We start from the raw sequence: 20,424 nt of genomic DNA on the forward strand, positions 1-20,424 counted from the left end.
GTTGGGATGAGCACTGGGTGTTGTATGGAAACCAATTTGACAATAAACTTCATATTAAAAAAAAAGTTATTAGCCCCTAGTATCAATTTGTAATGGTGGGAAAGAGTTGCAGAGTCACTGCAGCTAAATGTTTACACAGTAGTTTATAATAATCATAGTAGTAAAGATAATAGTCAACATGGAGAAGTTATAATGGGCCTAGTATTGTTGTATGTGCTTTGCATACATAGGTGACCTCACTTTATCTCAGCAGTTCAAAAAGGTATTTTATTTTATGTTTTTAGCAGATAGTTGATTGAGAGACACAGGGAGGTTAGGGAACTTGACTATAATGCCTGTTCTAGGAAGTGGTGGAGACAGGATTTGAATACAGGAAGTCAGGCTCCAGAGTCTCCATTGAATTGAACCCATTATTAAGGCGAGAAGATAGACTTACAGCTGTGTACACAGATGTTATGGGGAACACAAGATTTTGGTACCCAGCAAATCCTACCGTTTGGTCTACTTTCTGCTCTGTTTCTGGGTAATCAAAGTTCTGGTGTTGATAAGCTGAGAACAAGAATGTATCAAGCAACCTGATGACTCCAAACCACTGCATAAAATGTCCATAGTTACCAAATCAGTAAATCCATGGGGGTAGTTTCTGTATATTATTAAAAGTCTGTCTAATGTATTACAGTTAGTTTAAAAACATTAGCATTATGGGGGTCATATTTTATTTTACACACTCACATTCACACATGTGCATACTCACTTTTCTACGTGTGGACAGTACATGTAGATAAAGCTGGCTGTGTATTTTACTAGGTAGCTGGATACTAGACCTAGCCTGGAGGCAGGAACATGAACTAAAATATCTCAGTGGGACCTTTCCAGAAATCTGACTCTTAGGTTATATAGCAACGTGAGATAGGTGGGAGAAGTAACTCTTGGAACGATTTCCAGGAGCATCACACTCCATTTGTCATTTCATGTTCTTGACCCAGAAAAAGGGGAAGCTATTGAGATGCAGTGGCTGGAACTTTCACTAAGTAAACAAATAAAATTAATAGAGCACAGTGTGTGGCTCCATGTGTGTCTTTCCAACACAATGTCATAGGTCATGAATGATTAGGAAGTTCTAAGCAAGATGAAGCAAATAGCAAAGCAATTTGTAATGCAAAATGTAGATTTAGGCAGACCACATAGAAACATTGATGGCTCCTTAGGAGTTTATAATAATGGTACTAGATAGCCAAGATTATCTATTTGAATAATTTAATCTTTACTATATAGATATTAGTATACACTGTAAAAAATTAAAAAAAGACATATGGCTAAAATGAAGAGACTTTAACTTTTAGAAGATGCAAATAAATGTACATTTCTCATAGTTCATTCTTGCCATTTTAATTTTGCTGAATTTTATTGCCAGCTACTTTAAATATGCTTCTTTGCATTTACTAAAATGTCTAAGATAGTATTGTTCCTCTATAATTGATCATCAGAATTCCCTGGAAAGTTGTTTCTATAGAGTTTTTGAATTTATTCCTTATCATTCTAATTCAGTAACTTTGTGTCAGGGTTCAGAAATGTCAATCTAGATCATTTTATGATTATTAAATCAAATAGATTTCTAAATTATTCCTTCTATAAATAATCAAAAAAGGGTTTCATAAACTATGACTTGAGCTCAAGCTTCCCAAACCCATTGGCACACTTAGTAGAAAGGAAGCATGATAATTAGCAAGGATCAACTGCATGCCAACCAATTTACTTGCATTTTAAAAACTGTATTTAATTGTCAATGCGGTTAGGTAAATAATGTATGTTCACATAGCTGGTAGATAAGAATCAGGATTCTGATTCTTTCCATTGTGTCATACTACTCTGAAGCACTTGTTTTGGATTCATAGAAGGATAATAATTAATTAGATAAATACTTTCCCTTCCAAGCAATTATTTCCATGTTTCCATGGAAATACCTTTTTGTATCATTGGAACTCAATGGTTAAATAGGATAAAATATCTGTGACTCTTAAATAACAGATGGCAAACATTTCAATGATCAATAATTATAGACCAGTTTGATAAAACAGTTTGAAGAGAAAGACCAAAATTTTATGGTAGTAATAAAGAAAAAAAAAATTTTTGTTTCTTTTTTTAGTTAAGGTATTTTGAAATCATAACTATTATGCATTTCTATTTTGTAATTTCCTAGTATATAAAATAAGTGATATTCTGTTACATAGGAATAAATTAAACCACCTGTCTAAATTTAAATTATAAGTACACATTACTAGGACTTATGCTAGTAGAATCTGCAGTTTTTCCGAAATCTAAATTCATTGATAAATACCCTGTCAATACTATATACAGTTAAAACTGTGATTTTTCTTGTCATTTATATTTACTTTAATACTAAGACATTTCACAATCTTACCCAACCTTCTTTAAATTCAAAACATTGTCAAATCTGGGAGTGTTTCTCTTGTTAAGATAACATTCTCCAGGAAAATGTAAATAAAGAAACTGTTGGATTTAGAGGAAAATAGGTTTGGATCCACAGTAAATAGCAAGGGTGGGACCTGGTGACAGGCTGGCATGAGACTCTGGGACTGTCGCACGCCCATCTTGTTTACAAGAGTAAATGCCACTCTTTTGCTCATATTTGTGATGTCTCTTTGAGAGGTACCACCTTTCCTTTCTAAAATCGTAGATTTTCCTTTTATCCTCGTGGCCTAATGAGTTTACATTGTTTAGGTTTATATTTTTATATATGCTAGTATATGAATATAACCAGGTTGCATATAAATATATATAGCCTTATGCACGTATATATATGTATATATGCTACCTGCTTATATTCATTTATACTATATGTGTTTATATACATATATATTTGAGTATTTTTATTTCATTGATGTATATTGTACTTTCTATGCCAATAACACATTTTTGTGGGCACCTAGGTGGCTCAGCTGGTTAAGCATTTGACTCTTGTTTACCATTCAGGTCGTGATCTCACAGTTCGTGATTTGAGCCTGGCGTGGGGCTCTGTGCTGATTGCGCGGAGCTTGCTTGAGATTCTCTCTCTCCCCCTCTCTCTGCCCTTCCCCTGCTCACTCTCTCTCTCTCTCTCTCTCAAAATAAAAAAATAAACATTAAAAATAACATATTATTTTAATTAATATATCTTATAATATATTTTGACATATTAGAGGGCAAGTCCCTAATCACTATTCTTTTTCTCTTTCTCACATTTTTTGTGTACTCTTGTACATTTAATTTTCCAGATTAACCTCAGAATCACCTTAAAATTTAAAAATCCAATTGAGATTTTGATTATGTTTGCATTGAATTTATAGATCAATTTGAGGAGAATTTATATCTTTATAATACTGAGCCTTCTCAACCAGAAAATTAGCATGACTCTCTACTGATTCAAGGTATTCATTTATGTCCTTCATTAAATAAAGTGTGCTTTACATAAGTTTTGTACATTTTTTATGGATTTTATTCCTAGGTATATCATCTAGGGCTAGGTTTGGCTGAAAGTAAAAAAGACTCAAAGTAATAGTGGCTTAAATATGGAAGAAGTTTATTTCTTTCTCACATGAAAGTATCTCACAAAGGGTTGGTATGATATCTCTGCTGCAGTCTTCCACATTCCCCTGTCATCTTTCAGACATCAGTTCTGGTCCTCACGATTCAAGATAACTGTAAGAATGTCAGCCAACACATCTGTATGACAGGGAGGAAGACTGAAGAAAAGATACACAAGAAGGAGTCAAGACGAACATCCAGGTATCTTACAAGGAAGCCTCTGGAACAGAATCCTTGCACCTATTCCTACTTATATCCCATGGCCAGAATAAGTCAAATGGCCACCTGTTTGTGGCAAGAAAGTCTGAGAAACATTTCCTTTATTTTGGGACACTATGAGTCAACAAAAAGTCTGGCATTCTATTAGTATGGAAAAAGGGGCAAATAGACATTAGGGGACAACTAGCAGAACCCCAACAGTAAATACTTCTTAGTTTTTGTTGCCATTATAAATGTTTTATTTTGCACATATATTTTTAACACATCTTTTCTTATGATTATGTAAACAGTAAAGCTCAGTTGTTACTTAAGCAGTAGCGTCCAAAAAATTCCATCTAATCAAATGTAGAGCCATGCCACTGTGCAGTTAATAAAATGACCAAGGTGAGACTATTTGGCAGCTTGATGGAGTTCTAGGGTCAGTCAGGCCATATGATCCAAATTCAACTTTGTGCTACTTGGCGAAAATTCTGCATTCTCTGCCAAGTTGGGCTTTCCAGGATGTCTGAGACAATTTAAGAAATCGTCAGGTCAAATGGTACCCCTTTTGTTGATACCATGAGGGAAGATAAGGTTGGTAAAATCCTGTAAACATGGGAATCTACCCTGTCCTCTCCTGCAGTCGCCTGCAGTTCCCTGTCCAGCATCATTTTCTTTCTACATGCCTCCTGCTCAAAGGTACAACTTTAGCCAATCTTTCATTTAAAAACAGGGCTCAGAGGAAGAAGGGTGTAATCTGCATTATACACAAATTCCCATCAGTGAGAAGTACATCACAACAAAGTTGTTTTGGTAACATATGGATGTTGTAAAGTAAAGAAAAAGAGAAATATAAAAAGTAAACATAGATCACATATCACTCCATATGTTGAAAGTGGGGAATATTCTTTTTCTCCCCTCTCTCCTTTCTTTCTTCCTTCCTTTTTCCCTTTTTCTGTAAACTTACAAGATGACTGTGAGGTGTAGGGTAGATTGATTTGCACAGCTTTGCTGTTAAATCACCCATTCTGCCACCTGTAGTGTTCAAACTCTTCCCATATCATTAATCTCAACTACTGAGCTGATGGGAATTGGACTCTGCAAACAGGTTGTCTGCCAAAGGAGATGTCCCCAGGCGACTGTTTACAATAGTTTTACTAGTAAACCAGCTTTTTGGTGTTTTTTTTTTTAAACAAACCAAATAAAAATAAAAATAACAATCTGTTTTCCCCATAGGCTGATAAAATAGTTCAAAATGTGTTAGAATTGAGATGAAAACAAATCACCTCTCACACCGTCAGGACTTACAAAATCCTAATAACTAAGAAAGAAATATATGAAACAGTAAATGAAAGACTCAGTTATACTTTAGTGTGTGCATATTCTTGCCTGGAGTTAGACAAAGCCATGCGTGTCACATTCCTCCCAGGCATCGTCATGTAAGGCAGTGTGGCTTAGTGGGAGAGATGATAGTCTCAGTGGTGAGGCAGAACTGGTTTCTAATCTCACCTTTACCCATTCATGTAATTTGGCTACATTATTTATTCCTGCTGAGGTTCAGTTTCCTCATCTTTTGACTGAGGGTGATGACAACATTTTCCTAGTAGTGTTGTTGTGAGCATCAAATGAGATATTCGTGCAAAGATTTTAGGCTATAGTGAACTCAATAAACAGTAGCTATTATACATTATTATTATTTATATTCTTACTATGTGGAGATTTTAATGTAAACTCGCATTCTAAAGGAGGTAAGGTAAGATGTTAACCCTTAACGTGCTCATAGTGTAGTCTGGGAGAATACATTTAACCAGTTATAATCCTGTCTGATAGATAAAAGTATATTGCTTCTTATTAAGGCAGAAATCATTTTGTTTTCGTTGCTATGACTTCCAGAGAATTATGAATAAAGGCCTCCAGTGAATCACACTGCCTTGTATTTATGTCTCTATGCAATGTGATCCTAGAATTTCTCCCATCAGAAATGAAACTTACTTCTATATTCCTCGTATCTGGACAGGCCTTGAGGTTTGCTTTGGCAAAAGCAATGTTGTATGACTTCTAAGACCAGATCTTATGAGTTCTTGCTACTTCTGCTTTTGATCTTTTGGAACACTTTAGCCATTATATGAAGAATCAACTGTCTAGCTTCCTGGAGGATAAGAGACCACATGGAAAGGAACAAAGGCACTTCAAGCAACATCCCGTGCCAACTGCCAGATAGGTAAGCAAGGCCATTGTGGATCATCCAGCCCCAGCTGAACCATGAGCTGGATGACTGAAGCCACATAAGTGATCGCAGGAGAAACCAGCAGAGGAACCACCCATTTGGGCTCAACCCAAATTGCTCCTTCTCTGAGAAAGTAAATGGTTTTTGTTTTAAGCCAGTAAGTTTTGCAGCAATAGTTGGTGGTTTGTGATGCCCCAATAGTTAACTGATCCACTTTTATATTTTGTTTTCCTCTATAGACTCTTTCCACTTAAACAATATAAAGGCTCAGAGTTGTGCTTCTGCATATTTCTTTTAAGCACTTATGCTGGGTCCTAGGACTAGATATTTCAACTTATGCTTACTAAGTCACCGCTCACATGGAGAGATTTTTCTTTGAAAGGATAGAAGTTGCAGCATACAGACAATAAACCACATGCTGTAAGAAAGCACAAGACAGTGTATATTTTTGTAGGTATCTCTTTGACATCTAGTGTGGATAATACTCTGCAGTGATATTGCAAAGTAAAGTAGAATATGTGGTAAAATTTTAATAACTAGAATTCTGAAGGGTCATTTTCCTTGGCAGTTGAAACATTTGAGGGATCAAGAGAAATTGGAACCAGAACCAAGAAAGGCTTAGCCATGCTTTGTCTCAGGGAATGTCAATCATTTCTGCTTTATAAATGACATAGGAACAAGAAGCAATAACCCCAGCTAGATGCAAGAACTTAGGGAACAGCTCATAGGTACGCCATGTTCTTTGAAAATGAGACTGAAGAAAACAGGAAAGGTGAAAATGTAGGAATTTTAGGGATTGAGACCTTGAAAACAGGTAAAAGATGGGTGTTTAAATGTGGTTTAGCCTAAAAGCTGAAAGAAGAAATAATGGAAGGAGGGAAAGAGGGAGGGAAGGAGTGAAGGAGGGAGTAAAGGAGTGAAAGAGTGAAGGAAGGAAGGAAGAAAGGAAGGAAGGGAGGAAGGAAGGAAGGAAGGAAGGAAGGAAAGAAAAAAGGAAGGAAGAAAAGAAGGAAGGAAGGAACTTTCTGTGGTCAAATTGGAATCTTTCCAAAAGTCTGAATCAGAACCTACAAAAGTCTCATTAACTGAAGAATTAAAGTTCCTTACAGTCCAGGGTAGGGAAAACCCTTGAGAGAAAACCAGGGAAGGGCTTCTCAAAGGTCTGAGAATCCTTGTAGAAATCACAGTGTAGTAAGTTGATTTTTCTGTTAAACTTACTTGGGCTTGTGTTAAGTGAGTAATAAATTCTAATTCTCATTTCATTTTGTTTCTATTCTCCCACTTCATAAACTTATTTACACAAAGCAAACAAGTTAAGTATTTCAACTGTATTTTAGTTTGACAATATTTTGTTGTAAAACTGGGGAATAACTTAATCTTAAAATATAGACGAAGCTCTCATTTCCTTAAAATGCGATTTATTGAGAAATGTAGAGACACACTGTCTTTGTTTGCTTGACTTCTAATTACTTTCTGCTCACTGCAGTAATTTTTTTTTTTTTCACTCCTCATCAATCATTGACTCTTCTTATAAGGTCCCCAAGTTTGCAATGACAACATTTTAGTTTTTATGTTTTATGACTAGTGTAAGGCATTTAACAATAATGTGCACCTCATAAAATTCTCTCTTCCCTTGATATCTTTGACCCAGGTTCTCCCAGTCTCTAGATTCCTTCTCTCTCTCCATCCTTTAAAAGGCCAATGGTCCAAGGTTCTATTCTGTTGTTGGAACTCTTTTTCCCATAGTTTTTCAGGTCAATATTATCCACCCTCCTCCACAGTTAATGTTTATTTTGAGAGAGTGTGAGTGAAGGAGTTGCAGAGACAGAGGGAAAGAGAGGATCCCAGGCAGGCTCTGCACTGTCAGCTCAGAGTCTTGGGTGGGTGCAAATCCATGAACCTATGAGATCATGATCTGAACTGGAATCAAGAGTCGGGAGCCACCCAGGTGCCCCACCCTCCATAGTTTTTATATCACCTGCAAGCTGTTTACTCCAAGACCTGTTTCTTTAGTCTTCATATCTCAGCTTAAAACTTGTATATTCAACTATCATTTCAGCATCTCCTGGAAGTTCCTGGCATCTGACACTAATCTTATTTTTATTTCCCCAAACTTGCTCTCTTCCCACACCCCCTTTGTGCCCACATGAATTAATCTTGTTGTAAGAGATAGAAATTACTGAGTCACACTTAACTTTTTTGTCTATTACCTTAAACACCCAATTAGTTGTTACGACTAATTGACTAGTACCAACCAAAGATAAGGAAATTAGGAATAGGAAAATCTCTTTAGTCTCTCACCTCCTCAATCCAAATATCAGAGTTTTCTTTGTAAAACCCAAATCTAATCATCCTGCTTAAGTACCATTGGTAGTATTTTATTTTCCATCATAAAGTTTACAAATCGTTTTAGCTTGGTGAAAGTGACACTCTTCGTATCATGGCTTTCATGGTACATTTTAGTCTCATTTGTAGCCACTTTCCCTGCAATTAATACTGCTACCACAGAACTATTCTGCATTTCCCGAATAGATCATGTAATATCATACTCCATATCCTTGTACTTGCTAATCCATTTGCAAGGGTGTTCTTCTCGTCCATCTGGTTATGAAATAGAATAAGGAATAAAACATTCCTCAAGACACAGCTCACATGTTATTTGTGTTATGAAGTCATCCATGATGTTTCAGTTTTTCCTCATAGTCTTTTATAAGTACTTTTACATACAACTTATCACATTGAGTTACAATCATTTACTTGTCAACAACAGTAAACTTCACATATCCAGTCCCTAGCATAAAACTTGACCCTTGGTATGATAGTTATGTACACACCAATCCTACGGTTTATGGATGAATGGATGATAGTCCTTGATTTTCTTGTGTCAGACTGTTATATTCCTTGTCATATTTCTAACACAAATTTTCAAGCTGAAATAAAACTGTATGACTTTGTAATAGAAATATGAATCCTTCTTATTTAGTGTTTCCTTTCAAAAAAATGTGCTTGTAAGATTGACATTAATAAGACAAGTGTTGATGACTTGATTACTTCTCTCTTTCCCCTCACCGCCAAGCTAGTTACAGACTCCTTGGGTTACTGATTATAATATTCCCGGCAATGGTGATTTTCATCTTGTTGAATGTGAATTATAGATTCAAGTCTCTAGCCAAATCAAGGTTCTTTTTTATCTGATTTGAATTTCCACATCATGAATAACTTTGTCAGCTTGCACTTTTCACTGCATTTAGTTAAGTTTGTTTGGAAGCTCCATACATAGTCTTGTATACCTCAATGAAAGTTTAAATGCAGTGGTTATTTAGAAAATTTTTGAGCTGTAGCTGATTTTTGAAAATACTAAAAACAAAATATATATTGTGATTTTTGAAAGTACGTGGATGGAACTGGAGGGTATTATGCTAAGTGAAATTAGTCAGAGAAAGACAAATATCATATGACTTCATTCATATGAGGAATTTAAGACAAAACAGATAAACATAAGGGAAGGGAAAAAATAATATAAAAACAGGGAGGGGGACAAAACATAAGAGGCTTTTAAATATGGAGAACAAACAGAGGGTTACTGGAGGGGTTGTGTGTGGGAGGGGGGATGCGCTAAATGGGTAAGGGGCATTAAAGAATCTATTACTGAAATCATTGTTGCACTATATGCTAACTAACTTGCATGTAAATTAAAAATAATAACATTTTTAAAAAGGCAAAAAGAAAAAATACTAAAAGCAAAACATATATTATGATGATTCAATTTTATTTAAAATATCCATTTAAAAATTATGCCTTTTTCTGGGTTAGTGAGCAGATAATTAAACAGAAAATTCTGGTTAAAATGGCACTCATTAGCAGTGAGAAATCAAATGATTTTTTAAAATTTTTATTTCACTCTTTAAATAGCCACATACAATTCCACTGAATAAATGGGTCATAATTTATGTAGATCTTGACTGAAAGACATTTGTATTGCCTCCCAGTTTTTGCCATAATCAGCAATGTTGACGTGAGCTCTTTTTTGCAAAAATCTATTGTCCAACTTTCAGATTTTTCCCAGACTTATAGAGGAGAAATAGTATCTCAGAGTTGTTTCAAAATTTTATTTTCCATTACCAATGCTCAAGATCAACTGAGCATCTTGTTATATGTCTAAGGATCATTTGCTTTTCTCTTTCCACGAATTATTCATATATCCTGCTCATTTTTAATATTGTTTTTTTCCTTCTAGTTTAAAAAGCTATTTAAGGGGCTCCTGGGTGGCTCAGTCGGTTAAGCGTCCGACTTCGGCTCAGGTCATGATCTCATGGTGCATGAGTTTGAGCCCCACGTCGGGCTCTGTGCTGTCAGCTCAGAGCCTGGAGCCTGCTTCAGATTCTGTGTCTCCCTCTCTCTCTACCCCTCCCCCACTCACACTATGTCTCTATCAAAAAAATGAATAAATGTTAAAAAATTTAAAAAAATCTATTTAAATATTAGAATTATTAACACTCCATCAATAATAGAATATCATATAATTTGAAAGACATTATATATAGTTGGAAAAATGATTTGAGTTAAAAATATTTTTCTGTTTTTTAATTTTATTTATTTTGAACATTATCATATAGATTTTTTTCCATACATAAGAGTATGGAATTTGGAAATTCAAATTTATTTATTTAATTTTAACATTGTATTTAGTCCAGTTTATCACTCTCTTATTGCATCTTGATTTTGAGTATAGTCAGAAAAGTTTTTTCCAGCCCAAAGTTATAGAAAAATATAGCCATGTTTTCTCTTAATCATTCAATGATTTTATGTTTTACATTTTAATATTTGATCTATTTAGAATCTGTCATGACATAGTGTACAGGGACAGATTCAATTATATGTTTTGTTACTCTGCTATTCAGTTATTTCAATGTCATTTATTAAAATGTCCATATTTTCCCCAGTGATTTAAGATAACTTTATCACATGCTAATTTTTCATATGAGATTAGCTCTATTTCTATATTTTCCAATTCGCTTTCATTGGTCTAACAGTCTGTTCATGCTCTGATGCCCTGTTCATGCTCTAATGTTTTAATTACAGAAGCTATATAAGATCTTTTAATATTTGGCACAGCCAAATACTTCCCAATCCCCAATGGCTTTTATTTTCAGTATTTTCCTGATGATTATTGCTTGTCTTCTCTTTCAAATACACTTTATAGTCAACTTAACTAATGGCAGAAGAAAAAGACAATAAATGATGTGTCATTGTAAACATTTTATATTTATATAAAGTATAGCTAAATTAATGACCATAGCAGCATCAAAAATGCTGAGATGGACTTTGTAATGGCTTGAGTTTCCTCTGAAGATAAAGAAAAGGCAGAGGAATGTTGTATCCGAGATGACGTGCCATACCATGTGTACCACTAGACATTTGAAAGAACCATTCTAGAAGGTGGCAATTTCTTTTGCGTATCACATGCATATTAGCTTTGTGGTAGCACACTTCAAAAATTTATATTATCGTTAGTAATCTTTAAATATTTACCCATTTTCTTTTAGTGATAAGATGATTTTGCTACTTCTTAGCAAATTAAATAGAATGCCCTCCCTGGGATCTTTTGAGATTTTTTTTTTTCAAGAACACAAGATTGGAAGAACACATTAATATACTCACATCATAGCAATGGTTGTAAAGAATTTGTGTTAAAAGCAATTGAAAAATTACATTTCTGTCTTAAGGCTTAAGACTTTATTTTTAATCTATCACTGATTTATCGTGTGAGTTTAAGCGAATTGGCAGACATCAGTTGGACTATAAATGGTGAAATGTATAAAACAAGAATAATTCTTTTACTAGCTTGAAATCTTCCTCGTGTAACTGCTACATGAATATTAGGATTTTGAAACTACTCTAAGGAAGATCTTATGCAAATAAATAACTGTATGTATTTGTTTTACTGTACCAGCTTATATTCTTTGGATATGCAACGGATTCTTCCCTTCATAATCATTCCCTCCACGTATGGTAGTAGTTAAAGGACTTGATAAACATATTAGTCCCTCTAAAATCTTATGATCTTATATTGTGGTAAAATACCCAGTATATGACTTTGTGCCTAAACAGTTGTTGCCAGTTGTATGCCATCATTTGTATACAACAAATATGGTATAAAATTTGCGAAGATTTAATTTAGATTACTAATAACTTCCCAGTTTTCAGACAATTTCATTGTATATATTTTAAGTATCTCAAAAGTATCTGCTTCTTTTTTTTTTTCTTTTTGTAAAGATGAGAACACAAAGATAAGGTATTGAATAACTCATTCAAGACTGCAGACATAGTAAACGGTGGAACCAAGACTGAAGCTCTGGTTTTCAGACTTCACATATTTGTCTAACACATCAAAGCAAAAGGATTTTAGTATCTGTTCAAGTCGTTTATGAGTTCAAGCAGAAAGTGCCAGATTTTTCAACTAAGTATATCTCAATGGTATGAGCAGGATGAGTATTTTAGAAATGAGATTTTTAGCATGTAGTATAAGCACATTTAGCATTTGAAAAATACTGTTAGTTCTGTGGCAGACTATGTGAGAAGTGCACCATTATTCTCTCTGACAGTTATCTCCCAGAATTTTCCACATAATACCATAATAATATTATGTGAATTTCCCATAATATACTTTTTAACATTTTCATATAATACTCTTTAAAAGAGAGAGTTTGGAGGTACTATTGATCACATTCTGTGTCTTTTCAATGCCCAAATAAGCTTTTAAAATCAATCGGTTCGTTTTTTGTTTTCATGAAGCCAGAAAAGAAAGGCTTAACTTCTCATGAATTGGAGATTTTTGAAGCAAAATGGACTGAATTCACTGGTTGTTTCTGTGACAGGTAATGGTAACTGATATAAAATAAACAAAGAATTCAAGGAAACAAATTGTGATTTTTACCATGGTTTTATCAGCAAGGGCTTCTTGGAGGAGGTAACATTTGAACTGAGGCCTGGATGAAGTCAGGAAGAGGATACATGGGGAAAGAACATTCTAAGAAGAGAGAATATCCAATGCAAAGGCTCCGAGGTAAAAGCATGTCTGTCTGGTTGAAGATATAGCCGGAGGCCAGTGTGGCTGCAATTAGTGATTCAGAGTGATGGTGGTAAGAGATGCTAATGGACAGTTAGCTAGCACCTGGTCATATAACTGTTGAACTTTGTAAATTTAGGTAAAGACTGATTTTTTTCTAAGTATTATGGAAAGATACAGAAGGGTAGTTAAGTGAGGAATGTATCAGCCTTAATGTCTTAAAGGAAATACTATGCCTGCTCTGTGGAGGAAAGACAGAGTAAAAGCAAGAATTCAGATAGGATGATTTGACCATATTCTAGATGAGGATTATGATGGCTTGAAATGGGGTAATAGCAATGGAGGAGACAAGAAGTGATAAGATTTGCATTATACTTTCACAGAATTTGTTGGTGGATCCGATGTGGGATGTGATATAAAATGAGACACCAAGAATGACAGCACAGTGCTGCTTACTGAAAGGGAGAAGCTTGAGGGAGAAGGGTTGGTACTAAGAGTTAGGCTTGAGAAATGTATTCAAGTGAAGACTTTTGCATATATTAATCTGAAGTCCATCAAAAGAGTTGAGTCTGAAGTGAGATTTTAAAGTCCTCAGCATAAAGATCACATTTAAAGCCAATGAAACTGGAGATGCCTGGATGGCTCAGTTGGTTAAGTGACTGTTTCTTGATTTCTGCTCAAGTCATAATCTCACAGTTTGTGGTCTTGAGCCCCACATTGGGCTCCATGCTGATAGCATGGACTCTGCTTGAGATTCTCTCTCTCCCTCTCTCTCTGCCCTCCACCCGCTCAAATCATATGTGTGCACTTGTGTGCTCTCTCTAAAAATAAATAAGTAAATAAATAAATAAATAAACTTTAAAGCCAATGAAACTAGATGAGATCACCCAGAGAATTAATGTAGATTGGGACAGGGTACGATAAATCCCTGGAGCACTCCAGTATTTACAAGTTAGAGAAAGGAAGATATCCATCACAGGAGATACAGAATGGTCAGTTATGAGTAAAACTAGAAAAGGATAGTGTTCCAGAAACCAAATGGCCATCTACAGCATTTCAAGAAGGACAGGATTGAATGCTTCAAATGTTCCCAAGAAGTCAAATAAGAAGAATGAAAATAAAACTGTAGAAGTGTTGTGGAGGTCATTGATTAACTTGCCAAAGCTGTTTTAGTAGAGTGGATGGAATGAAACCCTGATTGGAGTGACTTCTAGACAGAACCAGTGAGTATGACAATAAAATCAGAAAGTGTGGACACCTGAAATTTTTCCTTAAAGTTTGGTTTTGTTGCTTTTTTAAAGATGGAAGAAACAACAGTACATTTTTATGCTGACCATAAGTCCCCATAAAAAGAGAAAAATTAATAATGCGAAATTGAATCAGAGTACTTGAAGAGGATAATTCTTGGGCTGATGAGAGGAAATTGGATCTAGGGAATAAGAAGAGTTGATACCTTAGTAGAAGCACGTGTATTTTTTCTGTTATACAGATGGTATATAATATGTGGGGATGAGGAAGCTATCTAACGAGAAAGTCTTCATTTACATGTAAGAAGGGGGAGCGATTATTGAGGGGTTCAAGAGAGAATAGAAGGTAGGAAATAATTGCCTGAGAAATTCAGGATGAGTTGACTAATGCAGTAGGACTGTAGGTGGTGATGAGAGTTCGCAAAGATTGGAATAGCCTGGGATAAAAGTGACAAATCATAAACTTGAGCTTGATTTCGGCAAACACCAGTATATCAGCAAATCCAATATAGCAGGTGAAGAGTCTGGCAGCTGTGGTTTCTAAGTAGTGATCATATTTTAGCTTGAGTAAATGACTATATTAGTTTCCTGAGTAATTTTGAAATTTGGAGGACACCAGCTCTCACATAGGGATACATAACCACAGAATCTTTCTTGTATGAGAGACATGATCTGATATTATATTTGTTATCAGTATTCTTTTTTTTACTTTTTATTAAAAATTTTTAGTGTTTATTCATTTTTCAGAGAGAGAGAGAGAGAGAGAGAGAGAGAGTGAGAGAGAGAGAGGGAGCAGAGGAGGGGTAAAGAGAGAGAGGGAGACACAGAATCTGAAGCAGGCTCCAGGCTCTGAACTGTCAGCACAGAGCCTGACATGGGGCTTGAAACCACAAACTGTGAGATGATGTGAGATCTGACCAAAGTCAGATGCTCAACCAACTGAGCCACCCTGGCACCTCTGTTATCAGTATTCTAAAAAAGCTAGTGTTTAGAGTAGGTCTCTATTCCAAACAAGAGACTTGGAGTGTTAATTCCAGAAACTGAGGCAGAAACCCAATCTTTACAATGAGAAGGAAGAAGAGAGAAGTGTGTTGCTAAGTGGGGATCCAGGTATCCATGACCTATTCAGCTCACTGGATCTTGAATCTAACGCATTATATCTTGTCTCAGACAGGAAATCTGACTAGTTAGGGTTCCCTAATACATTCTTCCGGTCAAGTTAGGCTCAATGTCCATGCGGGATTCGGCCTTCAAAGAAAAACCAAGATTGTGGCAGATAAATGAAACAGAAGAAGGCAGGATTGAAAAAAGAGTTTTGAGGAAGTTTATAGATTTAATAAGAGTTCAAAATTGTCTATTGGAGGTATAAAACTGAATGGTGTCTCTAAAGTTAGCAGAAAAAGTGAAATGTTTTCAGGACCAGAATTGAATTACAGTGTTTGGTGAGTATATTTGATGCTGTTTTCATTCAGCTAAGATTTAAAAAAGAAAGAAACACAGCCTTCATCTTGTGACAACTGAAAGCATGCACATCCATCTATAAAGATGATTTTTTTGGTTGAACTAAACTACAGCACAAATTGATCATGTGTGTCCTTGGATAGAGGACATTGAATGATGGAGGGTACAGTATCCTTAAGCATAGTTTCACAATCAGTAAGAAAAGGCCGTACAATCTGTTTTTTTTTTAATAAATCCTCCATAAAAATAGAGGGCTTGACACTGAATTGTAACTAGGAAATGGCAAAGCTGTGAGGAGTGAAGATGAAGTTGTGCAGAAACTTTTTCCTAATGGTCAAGCTCAAAGCAATGTCAGAACATGACACCTCTCTATTAAGTGGGTAATTAACATGCTCATTATGAAACAGCTTTCAAATACCAAGAATTATAAATGAGTTTTATACAGATGTCGGAGCTCATTCAATTTGTGCTCAAATCCTATGAGAGCTTCTAAGAGGACAGATATTTTACGCTCTTGATAACAGCAAAGCCTGGTGCTTTAGGTGCTCCACAGGAGGAAAGACAGATGTGAGGCCAGACGTGACGTCACACTGCCAAGCCATGTAAGGTGTTGGGGATTGCCACAGCTCTATAACAGGCCTCCATTTAGTCCTAGAGGTCAAGACCTCGTCGATGCTGCTCACACTAGTTCTTCAAATGAGGGTTACTCTCATGTAATTTTCTGTTTCTTTGTCAATAAATGTCTTGCTGAATGATGAACTCTTCACATAGTAGAATTTGATGATAAATTTCAACTCACTATTTTATGACTTCTTAGATCACATCATAAAATTTATTCACATATTATAAATTTCTCTTAAGAGGGGTTTCCTATTTATTCTATGCCAAGAAATAAAGGTTGAAAGAAATACATTTTTGCCTCTTTTTGCTTATATATTATGAAAGCTTTATCCTGTGGAAATCTACATAGATTGTCTAATTCCCATTTTGGTGCCATTGAACTCAAATCCTATTTAACTATGCTTTTATTAAATCTCTTATTTATTAACCTTTGTTTTCCCACCAACATGATTTAGTGGCAGATGAATGCTGCTACTTCCCAAAAGAAGAAAAAAAACTATTCTGTTTATCAAAAGCATTAGATAGTTGTGAGACAATTTAGTAACCAAGGAATTTGGCCATAAAAATATAGTAACCAAAAAAAGATAGTAACACTTTAAATTGCAAAGAACCATGTTTAAAAGCTCTTTTGATGATATTTAGCATAGTTATCTTTAAAAAAAACACACCCTAGAATAAATTGACTCAACTATTTTACAAAATAAGTGTGCTTGTGTGTGTGTGTGTGTGTGTGCGCGCGCGTGCGCGCGTGCACGTATACGTATGCACAAATTTTATATTGTTGATATTTTTGGACACATAAAAACATGATAATGGCCAATTTTCATTAATTCTCTTTTAGAATGAATATTTGATTTAGAAGAGAAATACTTTATATAGCATATTCAACTGTTTCAGGTACTATTTGATACATTACATACTCTTCATGTTTTATTTTAATAAATAGTGTTTTTTATACATTGTGAAATTAATGAATATTTAAAACCTAATGAAACAGTACTTGACTAATTATGGGTATATATTTCAATTTAATGTATTACTTAGTGTTAAAGTAAAATATTTTTTCTTCTTCTCATACAGCACTAGAGTATATATTATCTTTACTAAGTAAAATTGAGAAGGCTTCTTTATAAAAATCTTGAAATTCACTATTTTGTAAAGTGACTCTAAGTCAGAGTCGTAATTCTGCCAAGGGTTATCTGTAGAACCTTATAAAAGCCACTTAACCTTTCTGGGTCTTAGTTACTTTATCTAGACAAGGTCTAAATTATTTCTGAGGTCCATTTAAGCTTAATATTCCAAAATTCTATGAAATTGTCAAGCCGAGTCAAGTTTTTATGAAAAATAGATACCAATGTAATTACAGTGTTTTGTCAGTTGTGTTATGAATAGCTGTAATAATAAAGTATACATATTTATCAGCAGAAGTTTCTTTAGTGACCAGTGTGCTGACCACCAAAAAGTTAGTGCTCTATTTTCCCCTTAGGAAGATTTAATTTTTAAAATAAACATTCTCATCTTCTTATATCCATAGGTAGAATAGCTTGCTGCACAGTGAAATGTGAAAAAAGTATGCTTACACAAGATATGTTCACTGTAAGGATAAAATACATAATGCACATCGCAGATTAGATATTTTTTCCCTCAGAAAATGACTTGTTTTTAAAAAGAACTGTGTGTGGGGCGCCTGGGTGGCTCAGTCGATTAAGCGTCTGACTTCGACTCAGGTCACGATCTCGCGGTCCGAGAGTTGGAGCCCCACGTCGTCGGGCTCTGGGCTGATGGCTCAGAGCCTGGAGCCTGCTTCAGATTCTGTGTCTCCCTCTCTCTCTGCCCCTCCCCCGTTCATGCTCTGTCTCTCTCTGTCTCAAAAATAAATAAACGTTAAAAAAATTAAAAAAATAAAAAGAAGTGTGTAAATATAAAGACTACTTAATTTGAATATTAAAACTAAACAGATCATTACTAGCAAAACCAGCTCTTAAAAGTTTCAGGGGATTTTCATGTGCATTTACTCATCTGACCCTTGCAATGTGTTAGTGATAGAAACTATGCAGACATTACCATTTCTACATCAGAGATGAGGGAAAGGAAGGTGAGGAGAGGTGAAGTGCCTTTTCCAAGGACTTACCAGTAAATCAGAGGTGCCAGCTCTCGCACCTCTCCTCACAGTCCCACAGAGTGTCCATGGACTGTGTGTGTTTGCCAGCGGGAAGGTTCAGGAGCAGGAAATTCAGTCTCGGGGCAGGTAAGAAGCTAGGGATGCCATGTGTAGGTCAGTAGCTGTCTATGCAGTTGCTGGGAAATGGTAGTAGCTTCATTCACTCATCCTCAAAGATGGGGGTGGAGGGTTCAGAGGTCTCTTAGTGTCTTCCTGCTTGGGAAACTTCAAGAATATGAAAAATCAGATACCATCTTCCTTGAGGACTGCTTGACCTAGAATAAAACACACAGTTCTTTTCTTCAAGGGCCTGATTTATATTATGCAAAAACATAAAATAAAAAAATGCATATATTTATAAAACAAACCCAAGGAAGTTGACGTGTGAACCCTACCTCTCAGCCATGGCTTCTTACTTCTCCCTCTCCTCCTCCCAAGAGGCTTCTCTAAATCTCACAGTCCAGAGTCTTACCTCACCCCCACCTTTCCATCCCTTCCAGGAAGAAAGGCATTCTTCTGAGGTCTTGTTAATTCAACAATTTTAGCTGCAGCCTACAGGCTAACTGGAACTTGTTCTCCTCACTTTCTGCTGAACAGGGTAGGTTCTGTTCTCCAAAGTCAGTGGGCGTCCTCATTCTAGTTTGAGTCTTCCCCAACCTCCAGCAAATGTTGACGCTACATTTCTCACAGGGCACCTAAAACTATGACATTTCAAAAGGTGAATGTTGATTTTCTTTCCAAGGCTGCCAAGGTAGTATCATATGAGGAAAGCATGTTTATACTAAATTTGTGACTTTGGCTGTCCTACCACATGAATGAATAATCCTGATCTCATTGTTCTAAGAAACAATCGACAAATTGCAGGGTCCGCTTTTTATATTACAAGGACCAACTCATTAGCCATGAATAATCCCCAACCATCTGGTGTAGGAGGAGTTACCCCAATGTAGATTATTTTGATTTCAAATTTTCTGCTGACAAGGGATGAGGTTGCATTCGGTTCATCCCAATGATGTGTGTGTATCTATAGATATATGTGTATACATACAAATATTTGCATATATATGTTGTATGTATATGAATGTAGAGATATCTGATATGTATATAGATATATAGATATGATATTCAATTTTCACCATCTCATGTTGCTTTTCAATTTGGTAAATCTCTGATTATTGCTTTCATGTTAATAATTACCATGAAAGACTTTACCAGTGTTTTTCAAAATTTTCAGTTTTCCTCTCTTTCTTGCCACAGGCCTCCTTGAAACTAGGTGTGGCAAAGTGACTTGTTGTGGGCAATAAAATGTGAGTGGAAGTGATTGTGTCACTTCTGGGTAGAAGCACTTAAAAACCATGCAGCTGTTCCATTCACTTATCTCCTGCCATGATAAAACATAAAGCCTTGTATTGAAATGGTGGCATTATAAGACAGTAGTCTTCTTTCCCTGGCAGAATCTGTGTTGGACATCAACAATGAGTGAGAAATAAGCCTTTGTAATTTTAAAGTTGAGATTTGGGGTGTTTGTGAACATAACATAACCTAGCTTATCCTGACCATTACAGCAACTCCTACCAGGATCTTTTAATTTGTTGAATCGTGCTACTTATTTTCTGTCTTTATATCCCCAATTCCTTCTAATGCCATTACATTACATATTAATAGTTTTTATTTTTTCATTGACATGGCTTTGTGGAAGGTTCGTGTTTGTTTGTTTTTATAAATACAAATTCTGTCATAAGCCTCAGGCTAACTTATTTTCTATTAACTTTTTTCCGAAGTTTTATTTAAATATTTTTAAAACATTGTATTTTTTTAAGTTTATTTATTTTGGGAGAGATAGAGAGACAGAGAG

General features: G+C 35.4%; 1 long non-coding RNA gene across 1 annotated transcript in view; it reads left to right on the plus strand.

Moving 5' to 3' along the window:
* Positions 1 to 20,424, plus strand: part of LOC122237642 — a 40,773-nt gene that overhangs the window by 7,220 nt on the left and 13,129 nt on the right. The window contains exons 2-3 of the long non-coding RNA XR_006216233.1: positions 3,668 to 3,786; positions 5,902 to 6,004. This is a non-coding gene — a long non-coding RNA (uncharacterized LOC122237642). The remainder of the gene's footprint in view (positions 1 to 3,667; positions 3,787 to 5,901; positions 6,005 to 20,424) is intronic.

This window comes from Panthera tigris, chromosome B1, assembly GCF_018350195.1.
Source record: "Panthera tigris isolate Pti1 chromosome B1, P.tigris_Pti1_mat1.1, whole genome shotgun sequence".
In the NCBI taxonomy this organism is placed as follows: domain Eukaryota; kingdom Metazoa; phylum Chordata; class Mammalia; order Carnivora; family Felidae; genus Panthera; species Panthera tigris.